At 36.0% G+C, this 6,619-nt stretch overlaps 1 long non-coding RNA gene across 1 annotated transcript in view; it reads left to right on the forward strand.

The window, feature by feature from the left end:
* The window catches only part of LOC109072653, a 10,287-nt gene extending 4,315 nt beyond the window's left edge, over positions 1-5,972 (forward strand). The window contains exons 3-4 of the long non-coding RNA XR_006156997.1: positions 2,423-2,553; positions 5,815-5,972. This is a non-coding gene — a long non-coding RNA (uncharacterized LOC109072653). The remainder of the gene's footprint in view (positions 1-2,422; positions 2,554-5,814) is intronic.
* Positions 5,973-6,619: the final 647 nt, after the last annotated feature.

Raw genomic sequence — 6,619 nt, forward strand, 5'->3', positions numbered from 1 at the left:
ACAGTAAACTGTTTACCCCCACTCCACTTACCTCATACTGCCCTCCCCGGCCGCCTGCCACGCTGATGGTACTCAAAAAAAGAATTCCAAGGTTTGCAGGTCTGCATTCATTCAGAACCAGCTCACATTTCACACACTGATACCACAAACCAGACCAAGAGTCTGTTTCCACTGTTAGTGAACCACACACTGACTTACAATTACTTATAAAAGTAATTAATTTTAATGATTTAAAAAGTTATATTCTTTCTCATCCTGCCAAATATGGAAGCATATGAGTAGCAAAATTAATTTTTAAATGTAATATGCAAAATGACAATATATTTCTGTATTTAAATATACATTTCCCCATACATAGTGCAACATTGACTGCAAAATGAAAATTCAATTATATAATTTATATTTGCCATTTCCTACACTAATTTTAATATGTAAATAAAAAAACAAACAAACATTTTAATGCTTTATAAGTTGCAAAATTAAAAGGAAATTGTATTACCCAAATTGATTAGATATTTAATATCAACAAAACTGTAGCAAAATTATCATTTAAATGCCATTTTTCCTTAATGCATTTAGACTTATGGGTAGAACACTTATTTTTCTTAAATGCGATCAGTGTAGACTAGTGACAGATCAGTGCCTCTTTCTCTTAAATCCAGTGACCTCTGACCTCAGGTGAGATATTATCCAGTGTAGAAACGAACGCAACTTTAATACTCAACTGATCGATTGTGATGCCGTGCTCACTGACATGCTTGCGCATGAAACGCGGTCATGCACATGCTCATAAGGATCTACTGCATAATAATAAAGTAATTAAATAAGTAAATAAGAATGCTAAAATAAATTCTAGGTTTGTAGACAGTTATATATGAAGAGTTCAGATGCAAAAAGCTTTAAGTGCTATCCAACATTTTCTTCTAAAATGATTTTCTCATGCTCCTATGTTTGTTCAGTTATTTTACTTTAATAATGGGAACGAAAATAAAGTGGGAGCCTGATAAAAATGCTAATTTTGGAAGAAAATTTCAAATGGCACAGAGGGTTTTGCATCAGAACCCTTCATATGAAGTAGTAATCAATTTACACTATTTGAAAATAATATTTTATTTTAAAATGTGCACACTCACTCTTATTCGTATGTCTAATATAATTAATTTATGATTTACATGAATCATGATCAAATTTTCAATTCAACACGGCAAAATTTCATAAAAAGTTGAGTAGTTTGCATCAGTAGATGGTCTATTACTGTCAGTCGCTAAACATTTATATCGTAGCCTAGAGACAATCAAGATGTATTTAATGAGTGGTGTGAAGGCAGCAGAAATCACAAGACTCAGATGTTTCAGAGATGAATATACGTTGTCGTATGTGTGAATATGAAAAAAGGTAAGTCACATTAGCCTTTTTTGTGTACTTTATTATTATCCATTTGTAGGTGCTATGTAACTAGTTACTCTGAATTTGAAAGCGCTCCCTATTCACCTTATTTTTCAATGCAGAAGTAAGCCATTTTCTGTGAATGTGTAAGACTTCCGGTTCATTAACTTAGCTGCTGTAGGGAGATGAGAAGAATAACAACGTGCAGTAAGCGTGTTCATAATTAAGAAAATATATTAAAATAATATGGTAAGACACACAAATTTACTGTTTTGTACAGCTAAAAATAGTTGGACGCAGATGATACGGGAAGCCAGACACATTAAATTTAGACATTAAATTTTCCGCTCTTATGGGCAAATAACGAGTGTACAATCTATGTACACTCAATGGCTTTCGGTCATTAATTTTCATCTACATTCTAAAGTTAACTGTATTAGTGGACTAAGGCAGTAAATAGTAAATGAGGGTATAGGGGGCGATTTCGGTTCAGCCACTGATTGATCTTTGCAAAATGATTCACTAAAGCATTTGACTCACCCTATGCTAGTGACACCTGCTGGTCAAAACAGTACAAATGCAAAATTGTTTTTAATGAAAGTTTAAATATATCCACTACAGGAATGCATTGGTCTGAGTTTTTCTGTCAGAACAAGTCTGCAGTTTGATGTCATTTAAAAGCCCTTAAGTAATTTGTCTGAGACTGAGTCTTTCACATACAGGGTAAGACAAGCAGTCTTAAATTTGAATTTTAAAAATCTGCAGTTACGTGAAGATAATTGTATCCTGATAGGTTTACATTTGTACCTCTCCAAATTTACTGTTGTAGATGCACTAGAACCTGACACATGAGATTCCTTAAAGCAATTCACTGATTGCTTCACACCATTAACACTTGGTGAAATCAACCCTAAGACTTGCTTACTTGTATTTACTCATTCTAAATAAATTTGGAACTAATTAGTATCTTTGTGGCTTGTAATGAATTGTGTGTTACTCTTTTAATAACCATACCATTGTTTCCCCATTATTGCAGAGTGTCTGACCTATACGCAGATAAATCAGATGATGGTCTAGCGAGGATTTTAGTGGAAACCCAGAACGTCTACTACACTGGCTTCATTTCGATGCTTGGCCACTAGAGCTCAAGACGTGTTAAAGGACAAAGTAAGGCTTTTTCATCTTAATGTTAAATACTGCTTATTGCACAGAATTGGCCATATTTCTACAGTAGACACCATTAAAATTTAAAGTATTTTTTAAAATTTTAAGTAATTTCTGTCATCAAGTGTCAGATAATTTAGAGGTAAACTAAAGGTAAGCTTAATAATGGTTTCAGTTGAAAAGGATTTTTTTTGTTGTGGTTTTTTCTCTCATAATTTCTCTTTTTATATCAGTTGAAAGTGCACTAGTCCCTACGGAGGGTGGATTCACACAACTACGAGCCTTGTCACTACGAACATTAAGGCATTGGCAGTACTCCGTTCCACCACCTAAAGCCATGTGGCATATAGATGGCAACCACAAACTTATTAGGCATGTTTTTTAACCTTTAAAGTAAAAATAGCTTAGCCAAAAATGAAAATTCTGTCATGATTTACTTATCTTCATGTTGAGACCAATGGATTACATACTGTTGTTTTGTAATCATAGAACGTACATGATGATTTGATTAATCTAAACTTATCTAGTTTTCTCCATGAAAATAGCCATGGAAGCTGGCATGGTGCTGATGCTAATCCTAATAATCAATAAACAGACTTAATGATTTAAAAATAACAGATATTTGTATATATTCTGCAAACCAACATAATTTAATGATTGGATTAAGGGATTGGAACATAACAGTTAATAAATAATTGCAGATTTTTTTTTATATAATCATGTTATGACTTTGGATGACAAATTCTTTGTTTTTTTTTGTTTTATTTTACTTTTTTTCTTTTGTAAAGCATACCTATTTGGACAGTAAAGGGATGTATTTTTTGGATTAGTTGGTAATTTTTACTGCTGTCTGAATACAATTTTGTTTTTCTTCCACCACCTACATAAAAATGTATAGATAAACAGAATAATAAATAGGATATTTTCCTATTATTAAAGTTATTACATTTCTTTTTATCATTTCACAACCATGTGAGTGACCATGTGAGCACTTTCCCAGGTTCATAGGATCACAGAACTCGCTCCTCCACCATAAATAAAAGGCATCTAAATGCATTGTTCTGTCACTGTGTCACAGACACGCCAGGCTCCAACCCCATCCAATCACAGCGCACTCCCTCACCTGAGTACTGATCACACACACCTGCTGAAAGAGCTTTCAGTTAAGCTGGCGAACGATCTCAGCTTCTGCGTGGAAATTAAGGACTAACTGATCTCTGCTTCATTACAGTTTGCACATTTTTTCGTCGCGAACGTTGATCTGCCTTCAAAACACCTGGTAAAAGAGGTCATCACTACGACACGGCATTAGATCTGGCTTTTGTTCACACAGGGCTCGTTCCTTGAGTTTTTGGCAAACGTTTGCAAAACAGTCTGAGGTAATTATCCGCCAACATACAGTGGAGCTGTAGTCTATGTGAGTTGGACGAAGTGTTACCGTTACAATGGAATGTTTACACCAAATCAAATATGTAATCGCATGATGCTAGCTACTGCCAGAGCCGTTAAATATGATATTCTCTACTGCTAGTTCGCCAGCTGAAACGTTACCCTACTTAAAACAACACTAACGAGACGCTTACACACGTTTGAACAACACAGTGCACAAAACAAACATTTTATCTAGATATCATATTCTAATTAAATGAATACTTACAATCACACAAAGAATGTCCTTGACGATGATCAATGTGCTGCTGCTCGTGTCTGATAGCTAAATCATCCGTGTAACAGCTGTTCTAAATAACCTACATCTGATTGGTTAATAATAATCCCATGTCAGTATCTTGCCGTGCTATTGGCTCAACTAATATAGTAGGCAACTGCGTTTGCCTGCATATTTATGGTTCATGCACATAGACTGTATAAAAATATGGAAGTAGTGTCCGTGATGTCACCCGTAGACTCCTGAAGAGTGGTTTTGAAGCTCAAAGTATTACGGCGGGGCGTCGCCATGCTGGCAGCGTGTCTCCGCCCGACTCTCGGATGTCGAAAATGGGCAAAAAGAAGGCGGGAGCTGGCGTTTAACGAAGCCACGCCCACCTAGCACGGCACAGCATTATCCAGCAGCAACAGTCCGCACGTACTCATTAGCCGCGCCCTTAATTATACGAGGCACGGGGCCAGCCAATAATTTAAACGGATGAGTTATAAAAAATTCACCCCCCTCACAGTTGTCATGCGAAGGGCAAAATTGGCTTTATAGACCAAAAATATTTTTTTGCACCAGGCTGTAAACATGTTTTTTTTTCTGCTGTAAAGTTGAGCATTTTAACATGGGGAGCCTTATGGATTGACTCCTTTTTGCAGCCAGCCTCTGCTGCCAGTCGGCTGAATTTCGTAGTTTTAGTCACTTCCTTGTTGGCTTCACGAGAGAGTGGGAGGTTGGCGCCGGTCATGCACATAATGTGATTGCGGGGAAAAGTAAAAATAAATGGAGTGGCAAACACTTTTCATATCGTTGAGAATAAAACAACCGTCCCAACTTTGGCTAAATCCAGGTTCTCCCTCCATGGGGATCATCCATTTCGAAAAGTAAAGCAGATACGGACCCTCGGCCCAGTGTCTAGGTAATGATAAGATATGTTGGTTTAGCTTGTCAGTGTGAGTGAAATTTATGTATTTATTTGTATTTTTAACCGATTTAAAAGTGAAACTAAGGCAGACTCCTCCCTGTCAGTCCCGGGAATTACTCCTGTAGAGGCGCATTTTTTCTCAGACAATGGAAGTCTATGGAAATGTTTTGTCTTTTAATAATTAATAAAAAAAAAATCTGTAAGTCTGATCAGTCTGAAAAGATATAGCACCAAACTGCCCCCCATGCTGCAGGTCTCTGCCGAGTTTGGGGCTTGTGGCTTTAAAGCACCAGGAGGAGATAGGTTTGGAAATTTAAGTCTCAGAAAAAGAATAAAAAAGAAAAAAAAAAGAATAATAAGAAGTTTAAATAGCATAACAGTATGTTGGCTTGTGCCAGGCCAACATAATGACAGTAACACTGACTGGAAGTTGTATTTTCAAACAAGTGTTATAAAATTGTGTAGATATTTACATTTAGAGAACCTATTGACATTGTGTTCCCTTTAATTTATTCCATATATTGGTCTTAAAAGGTCTTTAAAAAAAAAATAAAAAATCTTATGTTTATCTTCATAAACCATTCACAAACCCTGTGTTGCTCGTGTCATTTTGACACTAAGATGAGTACAGAAGCTTATTTACAAACCAAACTGGGGAATATAATGGATTATTTGCATTTTACTCCAGGTGGATGACGACTATGGTGTGGACTGGGAGGGACCACACTCCTTTGAGGAAAAGGGTGTGACCATCCCAGAGGTTCAACTACCAAGAGAGCTAACCAATGAGGAAATTGCAACCTTGCCTCATCCTGAAGTTCCATTAATAAATGCTGTTAAAATTTACCTTGACACAGTCATTGTGATTAATGTCATAATCACTGAAACTTACACCTCTTATAATAACTCAACATGGTCCACTCTTAAGATCTGCAAAGCCAGTTAGTTTATTGATAAACACATTTTTTTTTTTTATCTGATTTACTGGCTAGTAATTACATTTAATGATTAAACTTGAACAAACCTTTACAAATATAAAAAGTACTGTTCATGTTACGGTTTTCTGTTGGTTTCCTTTTTTACATCAAATTACAACATTGTTACAAATTATGTAACTTATTACAAAATAAGTAATGAACATGAAATTATAAAAATGTGCAATGTAATTTCATTTGAATAACAAATTTTCTCTCTCTAAACAGTCCTATCAAACAAAGCCTGATATCTAATAGGACAGGCCTCTACATTTAAAAAGCCCTGGAGCACACCGTGCGATTAAACTAATCCACATCCACTCTCAGTTGTAGACACTGCTGCTTTTAAGTCTGCCTCAAAGTCCATAAAGTTAGTGTAGTGAGAAGACAGTTTTATATCCTCACTACATGTGAATGCAGTGGACATTTTAACAGAGTCAGTCACCTCCACATACAGATGTTCTGGAAGGATGGCCCACCTCACCCAAAATGTAACCAGCTGCTCGAGATCCAAGGCTG

This window comes from Cyprinus carpio, chromosome A4 (assembly GCF_018340385.1).
Source record: "Cyprinus carpio isolate SPL01 chromosome A4, ASM1834038v1, whole genome shotgun sequence".
In the NCBI taxonomy this organism is placed as follows: Eukaryota; Metazoa; Chordata; class Actinopteri; order Cypriniformes; family Cyprinidae; genus Cyprinus; species Cyprinus carpio.